This window comes from Nematolebias whitei, chromosome 2 (assembly GCF_014905685.2).
Source record: "Nematolebias whitei isolate Nwh7 chromosome 2, NemWhi1, whole genome shotgun sequence".
Taxonomy (NCBI): Eukaryota; Metazoa; Chordata; class Actinopteri; order Cyprinodontiformes; family Rivulidae; genus Nematolebias; species Nematolebias whitei.
The window spans coordinates 46,863,009-46,879,387 of record NC_056499.1 but is presented as its reverse complement, the minus strand read 5'-3'; the positions used below and the strand labels follow the sequence as shown (position 1 = coordinate 46,879,387).

General features: G+C 42.3%; 1 protein-coding gene across 1 annotated transcript in view; it reads right to left on the bottom strand.

Annotated features, from left to right (window-relative positions):
- LOC119424515 (metallophosphoesterase MPPED2) overlaps window positions 1-16,379 on the bottom strand; it is a 139,748-nt gene that overhangs the window by 7,114 nt on the left and 116,255 nt on the right. The gene's annotated exons all lie outside the window — the stretch shown is intronic.

The following is a 16,379-nucleotide window of genomic DNA, read 5'->3' as shown; positions in this document are numbered from 1 at the left end:
CAACCTAAAATTGAATTTCCACCATCTAAAACTACTCAAGTCTTTAAAAGTCTGGAGAACAGGTCAGGCTTTACTTTAACTTTTATTCCACATCAAACTCATCTACAGAGAATGTGCTTATTTATACTAAATAAAATCCACTCACGGTGCGTTGTTTGAGCTGTGTGAAATGATGGGAATCTATTCTAACGTCACTCCCCAGTAGAGATTTCCCACAATTCTTCAAACTTAAGTCCCTCTGACTCCTGTCTGCTGCAGGTAAGACACTGACTGCTCAGAGGTACTTTAATTAGTTGAAATAAAATGTGTGCTGTGGTGTGCACAAAGTAGTGTGAGAAAACCAACGTTTTTCAGTCAGGTCATCCGGACAGTTTCTTTTTTTTGTGCTGAAACGTTTCGCCTTCGATCCAGAAGACTTCATCAGTCAAGGAAACACACAACAAAACTGATCTGGCTTTAAACTTCTCCACAACAGTATCTTGGACCTGCCTGATGTGTTCCTTGGTCTTCATGATGCTCTCTGCGCTTTGAACAGAACCCTGAGACTATCACAGAGCAGGTGCATTTATACAGAGACTTGATTTCACACAGGTGGATTCTATTTATCATCATCAGTCATTTGGGACAACATTGGATCATTCACAGATCCTCACTGAACTTCTGGAGTGAGTTTGCTGCACTGAAAGTAAAGAGGCCCAATAATATTGCACACCCCACTTTTTAGTTTTTTATTTGTTAAAAAAGTTTGACACATCCAATAAATTTCATTCCATTTCACGATTGTGTCCCACTTGTTGTTGATTCTTCACAAAAAAATAAAATTTTATATCTTTATGTTTGAAGCCTGAAATGTGGCAAAAGGTTGAAAAGGTCAAGGGGGCCAAATACTTTCACAAGGCACTGTATATATCTATATTTATCTATCTATATTTATTTATGTATATATATATATATATATATATATATATATATATATATATACATAAATATGGTGGTGGCCATCTTGGATTTTGACGTGACAACCCAATTTGTGACAGTGACCTTTATTCTGCCTAGACGTAGCCACACACGAGGGCTGGGCCATAATCATATCATTCATGATAATACCGGTAAAAAAAGCTTGTCCGGGAAAATAAATTAAATCATGATATGCTAATTTCATGACGTAAATGTGTCAGTGTTTCTCCCACCATTATACAAGCGCCCGCCCCGTTAACAGAACCGAGTGCGCCGAACTACAGAACCAAACTGTGCACCACCCCCACCTGTCGGTACTGGTGTAATGCTGATTAGCTGCGCTAGCTAGCTAAAAACAAACAACACACAGGTCTGTCTCTTAGTTCCAGAGTCCATGGATGAAGAACAGAGTCCTGTGATCAGAGACAGAGCATCAGAGAAATGAATGATTCGTGCAGGAACAGAGGAAGCTGAAACACCACAAGCTTCAGGGTCACATGATCACCTTGTTACAAGTTCTGGAAGTTAGAGCTCATTTAAAGACAACATATATTTTGTTACATTTATGCTCAACAGATCTTAAGCTTCATTTGATTCAGTTATTTTGGGAAACTTCACCTGCACTTTAGTTTTTGTGGTGATTTATTGATCTATATTTTGTGCAGACGTTTTCAATCTAAAAACACAAGGATCATTTTTATTTTTTTGTTTTTATACTTGGAGACTGAATACTTGACTAAATAAAGTAATTTCTGTAAAATTAACCCTTGTTTTTTAGTTTATTAGTAATATTATTAGTAATATTACTGCAAAGCATTGTGTTAAGTTAATTTTGTGAAATGAATATGATTTGTTTTTTGGTGTTGTTGTTGTTAATCACACAATTTATCAATATCGTCAGAATGCTCTAAATTATCACGATATTATATTTGAGCCACATTGCTCACCCTCACCACACACAGAAATGAAAATCTTAAGTTCAAGTCAAGTTTATTGTCATTCGCGTCACATGTGGTACATAAGGTGGAATGAAATTATGTACTTAAGGTCCCAGTTACACCCATAAAAGCAAAACTATAAAGTGTAAAAAGAAACAGTAAATAAGGATCTAAATTATAACTCATAACTTCACTAATTTCTCATGTTATGCTCACAACGTGGACGGAGGGAGGGTATTTCAATGTCCCTCTTCGCTGCATGACGGGACAAAAACCTGCTCCAAAGATCTAAACAGGTTGTGTGATAACTGCATGTATTGTGCCAGTGCACTGTGAACTCTAATCATTTGATAAATGTGTTCATCTTCTCTATTTTACATCTTGAAACCAAAACAACACAAGAAACAGGAGTGATGCTTCTCATGAAGTTCACATGATGGAACAGGTTATAATTAAAAGCAAGGTTGATCTTTCAGTGCCATGACAAGTCATCCACGAACTGCGAGCGCCTGGTTGAAGGTGAAGTGCTTCACGTTCCAGCAATCACAGCCGAATAAAATTAATTTTACAAGTTAAAACTGAACCGCTGACTGTCTGGGCCTGCTAGAAGTGAATTTCTAAACAGCAGGGAGCCACATCGTGTGTCAACCCCCCTCTCCCTCTGCTCCCCGTCTGAAGATTGAGTGACAGCAGCCGGGCCAGCTCCAGCTGCCTGGATGGGTCTGCCTCTCTGGGGTGACAGGCAGCTTCTCAGCTTCCTGCGGCAGACACAAAGAAAGCCTCCGACCGCCTGAGCAGATGAATGGATGGAGGGATTCAGGGAATTAAAACAGATGAGAAAATAAAGTGAACAGTGCAGAGGTCACATCCAGGAGCAGAAGTCGTAGAAACTGAGGGGAGAAGAAGAGCTCGAGTGGAGACCGCCTGATAAATTGAGTTTTCATTCGTCACAATGGTGCAACGACTGAAAACGTCTGACAAGAGAGGAAAGGAAGACAGATTATCATCACATAATACCTCAGTACATGAGCTGACCTGCAGCCGCAAACTCAGAAGAACTCCATTTTAATTTGAGGTCAGCAGCAGGGAGGGGAGGAGCTGTTGATGAAAAGATTTGGGCTTCATTATGCACGGGTCGTTTGGAGACGGACCGCTGACTTTAGCTCCCAGTCACTTAACGATGGCACTGCGGATGGTATCTGACCGAGGGGAAATCAGGGCTCCACAAACATCAATAGGTTGTGTTACAGTGAAGGATGAACGCTCCGGCGCCGATCGATGCCGAGCGCGCCAGAGGAGAGGGCCGAGTGGAGCTAACCAGAGGCTGGAGATGTGTTCAACATGCGCTCACAATCCCCTCTGGTTCGTTTGAAAACACACAAAAACATTAAATCACCACCAAAAATAAACAAATAACCCGCGTTAATTCCAAGGGGTGAGTGAAACGGGTTCACGATGCACTTTAAGCAGCCGCTCAGGCTGTTGAACGTTGGCGCGCCCGGACTGCGAGGCGGCGGCAGACCTGACGCTCGCTCTTTGATTTTCTCGCTCAGCCGTCGCCTCGTTCTCTCGCTCGGTGGAGAGCTGAGAAATGAGGTTAAAAATGAAATGTGAGGCGCGCACGGGGGAGTGAAGGCCACAGACTGAACTGATTAATTAGAACTAATCACACAAATCGCAGCTAATGGAAGTCTAATGGATTATTGAGAAGGCTCGTCACTTTTCAGATGGAAATAGCTGCGGCGGCCGTGCACAGGAACTCTGGAAACAGTGAATTAGAGCAGAGCCGGCCTCGTCGGCTGGCTGCACACAGAAACAACCAGCGGGCTATTCATCTGCCTCCAGGTTTGACTAATGGCAACGAGAACGAACGGTGAAAAATGGCCGAACGCGTCCACTCATTCCCAAAAAATAAATCACGGGTCCTTGTGGCAAAAATAAATAAACAGCTGGAGCCTTAATTTTACTTTGTGTTTCACGGGATAAACACATTCATCTGGGAGATGACCCCCCCCCCCCACCCCCCATGACATGAGCTGTGGATCCAGAGCCCGCCAAAAGGTCCTGACTGAATGCAGAGCGGGTGCAACAGCTCGTCGCCACAATGGCCCCATTGTCGGCCGCCGGCGTATGAAATATACCTTCCAAGCGAACGCATTTGTAAACCTCCGCCGAGATTAACGACGTCCCGGTGGCATAAAGGAGGGATTGTTTCCTGCGTGGCCGTGACACGGGCTTTATTACACCGCGCCTCACAGGGGCGAGCACGGCGTTCTGCTGCCGCTGTCTGCACCCCGAGTGCACGTGAAGCGGTGCGTGCTCGGACCAGCAGAGCCCCGTCCTGCCTCGACACTTGCCATCTGGAGAGTGTCGCCGTAGCAACAGAGTGTCAACGTCTAGAGGCTAGCACCGAGGGACGTGAACGCACCGTCACTGAAATAGAAGCAGAAGTGGAAGAAGATGGAAGGAGGCGAGGAGAGAAAGAGGAGGGGAGGGGTTGAAAGAGAAAAACAGATTTAAACTTTCAGCTGTTTCTGTGACGCAGAGCCAGAACAGACGGGAGTGAAGCAGAAGAATCACAACGTGATGCATCGAGGAACGTCTGCGGCTCACTGCAACGGGCACACTCTTTTTAAAAAAAACGTCTGCATCAAATGGACAAAAAGCTGGTAACCTTGGTAACAGGAACATTTAGCGACCCCCCACCCAAAGCAGTGCTAAGGGTTAAAAATGTGCAGTGATGGCCTGCAGCGGAGGTAAAGCAGACAGAAGCCATTTAGCCTTCGTGTGCAGAACGTCAATATTCAATTAGGCCGGTGGACATCATTAGGACGGCGGCTCAGCGTCTCTGCGGGCGCGACACCACTTTTAACCCTCTGCTCCCTCGAGCAGCTCTCTCTGGGTCCCTGGACGGGCTGCGGGGTGGCCCTTTAACGCTACGCACACAACCTGAACACTTTTTCTCATTACGCCTTCCTCCCTTGTTTAATGGATTATTTTAACACCTCACTGAATCGGCTCTAGACGTTTTTGTATCAGGATCTATAAAGTTTTACAAATCTGTTGAAGACTAAATGGATATTCTGAACTTATTATAATAAGTGTAAGGATTCTGTATTTTGTGAAATTTCAGTCAGCTTGTACTTTTATCATTTTATATTTCCCGGACAACTCAAATATCGTGAGAAAGCATTGGATTATGTGACGACGAGGAAAAGGCTGCAGAATAAATCCCAACGTCTAAGATTCAGTTCTTGCTGCATCTTCATCCTATTTAACAGTTCAGGTCTGTTTACGAGTGGCATCCACTCAGAAACACAGCTTAGTTTAGTAATCCAGTAAGTTAGCCGTCATGTCAAACAGAACCTTTGTTTGTGTGATCAGGGTGGAGGGATTAGAGAAGATTACCTAAAGGAGATCCATCCCGGACAGTTTCTCCACAATGTATTTACACAAAACGCCTTCCAGCCACTCGGACGAAAACTAAACGAGACTTGAACATTTTAAAAATGCAACTTTGACTTTACCTGCACGAGTCAACCGTGAACAGATGGGCACGTCTAGGTATAGATACAAGAACATGAAGAAGGAATAAAAACAAAGAGAAAGTTAACAGATTTAATCTGATCTTCTTTCGGCTGTTCCTTTTCCAGGCTTCGTCCCAGCGAGTCATCCTCGTCCATTAAACTCAAACCATTTAACAATAAACAGCCTCAAAAGAACTTTATGTCTTTGTGTTAACTGATTTTATCTCTGGCAATAATTGTATATAATGTAAAACAATTCATTTGGTTTTTGAAGATCATCTCAGGATTGCCACATCCTTGGGAGCATGATCTGTTGCCACATGTTTCAGGAAGCTGAAGCTTTAGGAAAATCCATCACAACCTGAAGTCAACAACCAACAGAAGAGGTAAGATCAGATGAATTTTAAAAAGTTTATGGGTCTGTTGTTTACTTGTTTTTGTTGTTTAATGACAGCTGTTTATTCTGGGGCTGCACAGAAACTACAACTCTGAAATAGTTTGTGAGAAAGTCCCAGACTAAAACTTTTCTTTTCATTGTTCAGTACTTTAGTAGATTTGTAAAACTACATTTGAACAGTGAGTTTTGGACAAACATTTTCAAGCAGCTTGGATTTGCTTCATTTACTTCAAGGTAAAAAGAAAATCTGAAATTATTAAGAGGAGCTGTTTCATTGAAGTCTATTCTTAATACGTTTACATCCTGATAATATATCTTCTTCTTTCGGCTGCTCTCGTCTTCAGGGGTCGCCACAGTGAACTAACTCGCACAAAGACTGGGTGGTTGTTTTTACGCCGGATGTCCTTCCTCGGACCACCGAGCTCCCACAGCCCTCTGTGTGGAGCAGAGAGCTGCCATCTAGTGCGCCCGGGGGAGCAGAGGGTGGGGGTTAAGGGCCAGAGTGGGGCAAATGAGGGTGGAGGCAGATGTGGGTGGAGGCAGATGTGGGTGCTTCCCCCCCCCCCCCCCCCCCCCCACACACACACACACATTTTAATGTTGTTGGCCCAGGGAGTTGAACAGTGGCCTTCCAATCACAGGCCCACCTAGCCTCTGACCCCCACCCAATATCCTGATAATATAAATGTTCTAATGTGGTCATTTGTTTTTACAAAAGTTAAACTGTTTCCAGTAAATTTAACCAAGAGTCTCTCTCTTACCTGCTGCTTTATTCATCCCATCAAATACTTCCTCCCAATAACCCCCAGCACCCCCCACCCCCATCACACACACACAGAGCTGACTGTTGAGCAAACAGCACAGCCTCACATAGGCCTGTCACAATAACAAATTTTGCTAGGCGATTAATTGTCTTAGAAATTATTGCGATAAACGATAATAATGTTTGAAATTTAACAATAATTCATCGTCACATTTTAGAAGAAATGTTTTGTTTGGAGTGTAGTACTATTTTTGACCACCTGATGGCAGTTTGACTGAACTGAAGGATGGATAGTTGAGCAGCGTGTCTCTAAGAAAAATGGGAGGGAGGGCTCTTGACGTGACATGGGCTGACATGGTGGACACTAGGTGGTTTGAGCTCTTTAGCATAGCATTTGTTACATAAAGCTTTTAATAAAAAAAAATAAAAAATCAGTAAACAAGTTCTCAGCTTCTTTTTGTAGTGAAAAACAACTTTTTACAAAAAGGCACAGGTTTTAACCGTGAATTTTGGAGCTCGACAAGAAAGTTTTATTCCGAGGTCAGTCTCTTAGCTTAGCTCATAGCTTAGCTTCTCAGCTTAGCTGCTTTTAATGATCCAAAAATGTGATTTTGGATCATTAAAACAGATTTTAAAGAGAAAAGAGAAAGAGAGCGGTCAGTGAAGAGCACCGGAGTTTAGCCTTTTGTCATCCAGGGTCTTCAGTAGAATGAGAGAGACATAAAAAAAAGAAGTCAGTCAATGAAAATGAGGTTGATAATTTTAATTTATCATGCGATTAATTGGTTTCTTGTTTATCGCGACAGGCCTAGCCTCACAGCCTCCTCTTGTTCGGTTTCACTCGACATACAGACTTCACAACAATCAGGATGCTTTCTAAACCAACTGTAAAGTCTGAATTCATGTTAAAAACAAACATCAAAAACAACATATTGATGATTTATTAACACAAATGTAAACACTGCAAACAGGAAAGTTTAAAGTTTGATAAATAACAGTGGCCAGAAAAAAATGACCATTCACCTTCAGGTGTGTTCAAATCATATTTATACCAAGAATTCAACTAATGATATAGAAAAAAAAACGCTGATTTCTTTATTTGTCCATTTGCATTAATGTTTTGAGTCAAATTAGAAACTGGTGTGGAGCGAATGAACAAAGGTTCATCCGTACTAGGAATGTGTGATATCAATGGTACACGGTAGAAACGATAGACATTTAGCCTACGATAGAGATCTGTCTTCTACAGGCTAACCACAGTAATGCTGTGTCTCAAGTAAAATCGGAGTTGTCCGTTTAATCATTACTTTTTTTAGTTGAAAACTGTGCGTAAGTGGTGTTCAAGTCTTTTCTTCAAGAGCTAAGTAGCGATGCTCCAAGCTAACTACAGCCGGCTAGTATTCAGACGTATGCGCAACACGCTGTGTTCTGTCGAAAGTTTTTTTTTTTTTTTCCCGTCGAAAGTTTAAGTAAGCGTTGGTCAGCTTTAGAGAAACCTGCTCTCTGATCTGTAAAAATAATGCTGTGTGGTGTGATTTTACTGCGAGATCCTCTGGTCAAAGCCACAGAGGAAACTGGTTGCCATTTTGTGTCAGCTCTCCTTAAAGCGGAAGGAGGCGCCCACTAGAGGTTTGGAGGGTGAAGTGTTTCAGTGTTCACTTGCTGCTCTGTTGCTGTTCATTTATTAAGTAAGACTGGAAACTGTTGAGTTAACAACATGTTTTTTTGTTTAAAACATATGGCTAAAACTACATTTGATATCTTTTGCACTGTTTTGCACTACAAGAATGAAGCCTAATACTTGATTTGTTAATTATTTAAAAACTCTCTGGACCTAGTAGTGGAATTTTCTTAATTGAGATTATTTTGTGGTATAGCAGTTTTCAAAATAAATGATGGCAAAAGGACACGCTATGCTTTTTTTTTCATTCCTATTGCAAGTTTCATACAAAAAAACATATTGTGATATTATATCGTTATCGCCACCCTTCACAATACAGTACATATCGTGATATGAATTTTATGCCATATTGCACATCCCTAATCAGTACATTAAAAACATGGCTGCAGCACCACAGGAGAAACTGCTAGCTTTAAGTCAAAGCGAGTCAAATTTATTTATAAAGCATATTTAAAAACAGTTACCAAAGTGATGAACAATAAAAGATGATGGCAGAAATAAAAAGAACAAAACAAAAAAAAAAATTAAAAGCATCATAAGAAAACAAACATAAAACACAAAACAATGAATTACTAAAACAACTCACACTCAGGGAAAACGTGTTTTTAAATTTAAACACAGGAAGTGAAGATGCCTGTCTGATGTTGGGGGGCAGACTGGTCCAAAGTTACAAAACAAAGAAGCAGACAAATCAGCAGAAATCACGCTTCATATGATAATCCTGAGAATCACATGACTGCAACAACTATTACCATAAACATATTTGCTCTGTTCTAATTACTTATTTTTTTCATCAAGTACGACTGAGGTTTGTTTTGGAGTGAGGATCAGAAGCTACAACCCAACAGGGAATATATGTTGCAACAAGTTACACTGGAACATGACGAGTTAAGAAGGAAGACTCAGGACTGTGTGTGGACTGTCACTGGTAAAGTATGAGTCTCTTCCTCTGTGCTGCTGAGACATCCGCCCGACGCCGAGCACCGGCCCAAACGAGCCGCGCTGAGACCGGCATCAAGAAGCCAGGAGGAGCAGGGAGGGAGCGCGGTGTGAAGGTCCGGCGATCCATCGTGTCTGACCTCTGAGTCGCAGCGGCCCCGGGTCATAAGGAGGAGGGGTCTAATTGATCAACCTGTCAGAACCAATGAGGAGGGCCATGTTAATGGGACTTTTATAAGCCCCGCGGGACACACCACCTGACACTCGGGGCAGCAGGAGTATGTGCACAGCAGAGTGCACGGCTATGTGTGTGTATCTGTAATCCCAGGGCCCAGGTAGCCTTATTAAAAGGAGCCAAGTGGAGACTCTGACCAGCTTTTGACAAATGGCCTCTCAACACCAAGGCCACCTTTGCAAACTTTGGGGATGGAGGTAGAAGTCACAGGGGTGAAGGGGCCTTGTTGGTGTGAGTGTCGGTGAGTGCGAGTGTGTGCATGCTGTTGCAGCATTAATCACCTGCACCCAGTGACTGATGGAGTGTGGAATGGATTAATTCTGCTGCAGCCGTGCTGCCAAACGCCGAAGCACTAAGGGTTAGCCACGAGACTTAGCCCTCTTAGGAAAGGCTACAGCCACGGGGACGGGCCTGGTCCACGCTCACTTATCCACACAGATGCACGAAGACACACACAACACCTCCCTGAGGTTTGTTGCCATGCTGGGATGCAGCCAGTTGCAGTTTTCACCAGTAGGCTGCTAATATAAAACAACCACAGCTGTTCAGCAACAACAGCTCACAGCTCTTCACTGCATTCAGGTCTGACAGCACAGAAAATAAATTGGGGTGGAGTAGATAACTGAAAAGAGGCCGATGCCCTACATTGTAGCAGGAAATCAAATAAAAGCAGAAAGGTTCAAAGTGTATCCTCTACCATCATTACATCTAAGAGACATGTTTTAACCTCCACCCTGCAACAGACTCAACCCCCCCAGCAGCTGGACCTGGATCAGAACAACATAAACCCATCAAAAGACCACGATAACTGAGAGTGCGTGTGCAAGAGTTATACATTGATGTGTGCGAGTTGAGAGCTGCTACTCAACTAAATGAAGAACACCAACACATATAAACAGCAGAAACATTATCAGGTGTTAAATTTAATGTTCAACATTTAACATCAGCTGAAAAATTAAAGCTCAAGAAATGGTCATCTAAAGTTTATTTTTTTTTCTTCTTTTGGCTACTCCCTTCTTCAGTGAACTAACTTGCGTGAAGACATGGCAATAAGGGATGCACGATATTATCTGCATGGCATCTGTATCAGCCGATGTTAGCATTTAATTTCAATATCGGACATCGGTTATTCCATTAAATCAACTCGCCGATATAAAAGGTGCTGTTTTCACTTGCCGCGGCAGCACAACGTGATGATGTTGCAACACAACGCGATGATGTCACGTGCGCCTACCTGATCTCACGGCAGACAGTAAAATTCAAAATGTCGGCGGTGTGGAAGTTTTATTTTTCGTTGGCGAGGATGTTGGATTCGGAAGATTTATGGACTACGTTGAGACTCGCTACATCGTCCGCAGTCTGAGATATAGTTCCGAAGTAGCGTTACTCGAGTTATAAGCCGTCATTTCCGACGTCATTGAGAAGCTAATGGTCGATAATAGCACAACTTGTTGGGTGAGTTTTACCACAGACACTTGGACGTCGTGTTAGCCCCATTAGCATGATTAGTCTTACAGCACAATGGATAGACAAAAACTTTTAACTTATAAAGGCTGTTCTTCATGCACAGGAGTGCAGAGGATCCCACACTGCAGCTAGGAACCTGGAACAAGCCTCCACAAGTGAGACAGCATCGCAGGTGACTAATGCTAATAAATAACATTTAACACTTTTCATTTAATATAAGTTAAAGTGCTATGCATATCATATGGCTGTTACTGAATATATTTCACCAGCTCTTACAGCTGTTGCACAATTTTTGTAGCAAATAAACCTACAAACCGGATTTCAAAAAAGTTGGGACACTAAACAAATTGTGAATAAAAACTGAATTCAATGATGTGGAGGTGCCAACATCTAATATTTTATTCAGAATAGAAACAAATCACAGATCAAAAGTTTAAACTGAGAGAATGTATCATTTTAAGGGAAAAATCAGTTGTTTCCAAATTTCATGGCATCAACAAATCCCAAAAAAGTTGGGACAAGTCCATTTTTCCCACTGTGTGGCATCCCCCCTTCTTCTTACAACACTCAACAGACGTCTGGGGACAGAGGAGACCAGTTTCTCAAGTTTAGAAATAGGAATGCTCTCCCATTCATGTCTAATACAGACCTCTAACTGTTCAATCGTCTTGGGCCTTCTTTGTCGCACCTTCCTCTTTACGATGCGCCAAATGTTCTCTATAGGTGAAAGATCTGGACTGCAGGCTGGCCATTTCAGTACCCGGATCATTCTCCTACGTAGCCATGATGTTGTGATTGCTGCAGAATGTGGTCTGGCATCATCGTGTTGAAAAATGCAGGGTCTTCCCTGAAAGAGCTGACGTCTAGATGGGAGCATATGTTGTTCTAGAACCTGAACATAGTTCTCTGCATTAATGGTGCCTTTGCAGACATGCAAGCTGCCCATGCCACAAGCGCTCATGCAACCCCATACCATCAGTGATGCAGGCTTCTGAACGGAGCGTTGATAACAACTTGGGCTATCCTAGTCCTCTCTGGTCCGGATGACATGGCGTCCCAGTGTTCCATAAAGAACTTCAAATCGTGACTCATCTGATCACAGAACAGTCTTCCATTTTGCCACACTCCATTTTAAATGACCCCTGGCCCAGTGCAAACGTCTGAGCTTGTGGAGCTTGCTTAGAAATAGCTTCCTCTTTGCACTGTAGAGTTTCAGCTGGCAACGGCGGATGGCACGGTGGATTGTGTTCACTGACAATGCTTTCTGGAAGTATTCCTGAGCCCATTCTGTTATTTCCTTGACAGTGGCGTTCCTGTTTGAGGTGCAGTGACGTTTAAGGGTCCGGAGGTCACGAGCATCCAGTAGAGTTTTAAGGCCTTGACCCTTACGCACAGCGACTGCTCCAGATTCTCTGAATTTTTTGATGATGTTATGCACGGCTGATGATGATAACTTAAAAGTCTTTGCTATTTTACGCTGGGTAACACCATTCTGGTATTGCTGCACTATCTTTCTGTGTAACAATGGTGGAATTGGTGATCCTCTTTTATTCACAATTTGATTAGTGTCCCAACCTTTTTGGAATCCAGTTTGTAAATAAGAGGGCTATGTTCTGACATAGGAAAGTATATAAAACATCAACATCGGCCAAAAATCCAATATTGTTCATCCCTAATGGCAATTATTTATATGTCCTTCCTGACGCAACCACAGACACCGAGCTACCACAGCCCTCTGTGTGGAGCAGAGAGCTGCTATCTAGGGCACCCGGGGGAGCAGATGGTGGGGGTTAAGGGCCTTGCTCAAGGGCCCAGAGTGGGACGAATGTGAGCGGAGACAGGTATGGGTGCTTCACCTTTCCAACCCACATTTTGATGTTGTCGGTCCAGGGAGTTGAACCAACGACCCTCCGATCACAGACTCGCCTTCTCTAACCTCTGCACCAACACACCACCATAAATGGTCATCCACATGCTGCTCACAAAATAAACTTTGAAAAATAAAATTGTTGTTGATGATTCACTCGGTGGTCTCCAGTGTCTTTGTGTATGCTGTGGTGTGCTGGGGCAGCAGGGTGAAGAAAGCTGATGCCAACAGACTCAATAAACTCATCAGGAGAGCTGGCTCAGTTCTGGGAGTGGACCTGCAGTCTCTGACAGAGGTGTCTGAGCAGAGGATGCTGAGGAAACTGCTCCAGATCCTGAACAACACGTCACATCCCCTGCATGACACCCTGGACTCTTACTGCAGCACCTTCAGTTGTAGACTGAGACACTGAGGTGCTCCATAGAACAACACAGGAAGTCCTCCCCCCCTGTGGCTATCAAGCTTTTCAACTCTTCCCCTTTCTGCACATAGGACAATAAAATTAATCCTGTATTACAATAAACTCTTTAATGTTTCTGTCTGCACCTGACCTGTCTTAGAACTGGATTGTTGGTACTTTTATATTCTCTGTTGTTTTTTATATCTTGTGTGATTCCTTGTGTATGATCAAAAAAGTTAAAAACAAAAACTTGTCTTGAAAAAAACTTGTGTATGTTCCTTTGTAATAAAACTGGCACAACAATTTCCTGCGGGATTGATAAAGTTCTATCTTATCTTATCTTATCTTATCTTATCTTATCTTAACTTATCTTAACTTATCTCTATCATTTGAGGAAACTATGCTTTTTAGCATTTACGTTGGTTAAAAGTGTAGTTTCCTCAAATGATTGGAGTGGCTGAAGATTAATTTATGGTGGCCAAGGCCACCACTGGCCACACCTGGGCTTTGCCAGTGCTCCTGGTGGTGGATAAAATATCTCCCTCTATTTGTTAGAATCCTTCATTCTTATACACAGTGCAATTCCTGCCCACTAGAATATCTTGCACCAAAAACATTAAATTTACTTAAATTCCCTGTTCCAATTCCAGTCCAGAAAAACACTCATCTCTAAAACTACAAACATTCACAACTCAAATCTCTCAGGGAAGGGGAACATAACTGCTTGTTCATTAGTAGCTAAACTTTGTTTGGGACAAAAGTGTACAGTAGTCCTTCATTTATCGTGGGGGATCTGTACCCTGAAGCCCCGCGATGTGAAAAACCGTGAAGTAGGAATAGTAGTACAAGTAGTAGTTTATTTTATTATTTATATAGATCTATGTTAAGGTGTTTTAAACTCTTCCCACAGTCTTGCAATACTGTAAACAATGTTTCTAAACTCTAAACACTCTAAAAGAGAACAGAATGTCATGATTTCAGCTCCCTGCCGCCTCTGCTCTAGGCCACACCCACTTCTCCGCTCTGCACGGAGAACAGTTAATCATGCATAGAGGACAGCTGATCAGCTACAGCAGGAAGTTTATACTGCAGTACGGGCTGCACAAAAGTCCAGCAGGTGCTAAATAATTTAAAATAATTTATTTTAAATAAAAAATCCATGTTGACTGTGAGGCTCATCCATCAATCAGCCAGTTGTGTGTCATGTCCAATCTTATTTTGAAAAACCGTGATAGAGCGAGTCCGCGATAAACGAACCATGAAGTAGCGAGGGACTACTGAATTGCAAGATGCACATTTTTCCTAGAAAGAAGCAAATTACCAATTAAGTAATCAAATTCGAAGTGTGGCAATTTTCCCAATTGATTTATGATAGCTTTCTTCAGTTTCAAGTGAAATTTATAGAAGCTACTGTTATCATACACTGATTCAGGTAAATAAATCCAGGAAAACTGTCCACCGAGATGCCACACAGAATGCTTTAGATATCTGTGAGGAGTCTGGACTGCGCAGAGTCTGAAAGTAGGTGCAGTAAAACAGACTTAAAGCTGCACATGGCTCAAGCACATCAAAAATGGAAGAAGCAGCGATGAGTTATGCGAACATGAACTCGTGAACATAGAATCTTTGAAATATGGATCTGCCAGGAAGAAATGCAGGTCTGGAGTAACTGGAGACCAGACTACTAAAGAAAGGGGGAATCTGGGTTCTATTCAAAGAGGCAGTATGGGGGCAGGGGCCAAGACCCATTCAACCTGCCCCGACTCACAGGGACATGGGTCTCATTACCCTCCTCCAGCCTCGACCTCCGTGAACTTGATCCTGACGAACAATGTAAGAAGGGGGAGGGAGGAAAAGAAAAAGGAGTGAGGAAGGCAGGGGGCACGATAATATCTCTGGGAAATAAGTGAGCTCTCTTTAGTGACAATAATGGACGGCGAGGTTTCATTTTCTAGCTCTGCTCCAAGGACCTGGGCTACAATTCTTTTCCCTACAAATTTCAAACAGGACAGGGTGATCTGAAAATGGAATGAACACACTTCATTGTGTGTGTGTGTGTGTGCGCGCGCACGTGTGTCAGTCATTTAAGGCATTCCAAAACAGTGTCCTCGTAAGAGTTTTCTTTCCTTGTACAAAGACTACACCTCCAGGTCGGCAAGTTAATTGAAAAAGAACTAAATAAAAAAAAGAAGAAAAAGAAAAAGCAGTTTTGAACGTATTAAACTTTCATTTCTGACAAACAACGCAGAGAACCGATAAGGAATGAAAAGAAATAATCAAAAGAGCTGTTTGCTTTGGTCTGACTCGTCTGAATTAAGCCCCAAAAACTGAAGGTCTGCATCTTTTCTGGCACAAAGAATTTCACAGACAGAATAAAAAGAAAAATAACCGGGATGCTTAATTTAACCCTTAAATGGGACTTTAAAGGATTCAAGCCTCAAATCTGTTTATTTAAAGAGCAAAACCTATGTTTTTTTCTTCCAAATCTTCAGGTGAGGCCCTCTTGCACCACTCTTTGTGCATCCTTAACACATGTCTGAACGAATGCTTTATCAAGTTAGCTTTTTATCCCTGCTTTTAGCTACACTCCACTAATGAGAATAGGACCGTACAATCAGATGTGCTGAGCAGCACTCCATACTGCCACTCACTGCTATGGAACATTTTATTAATTGCCCCTGGTTTCACAAAAAGTTTAGAAAGAAGGATGCATTAACTGAGGTGTGTTTGAAATATCATCACATTCACTATAAAGTCAGATGGTAAATGGACTGTACTTAAATAGCACCTTCCTATCTGATCAAGATACTCAAAGAACTTTACAACACAATCTGTGCCTCATGTACCCATTCATACAGCTCTATACTAGATCTCTACAAAGCAAATTGAACAAATCATTCTAAAGAGAATAATCAGAGCTTTATCACATTCATACACCGATGGGACACACATCAGAGACAACGAGGGGTTCAGTGTCTTGCCCAGGGACACTTTGGCATGTGACTGCTGGTGGATTCAAACCCCCAAATTTTGCATTGGAGGACGACTGCTCTAACCACTCAGTCACAGCTGCCCATGGATGGATAGATGGATGAATGAATGGATATTTTATTAATCTCAGGGGAGAACTTTGAGGCTAGTGAGTTTAATATAGTATAGTGATATATATATATATATATATATATATATATATATATATATATATATA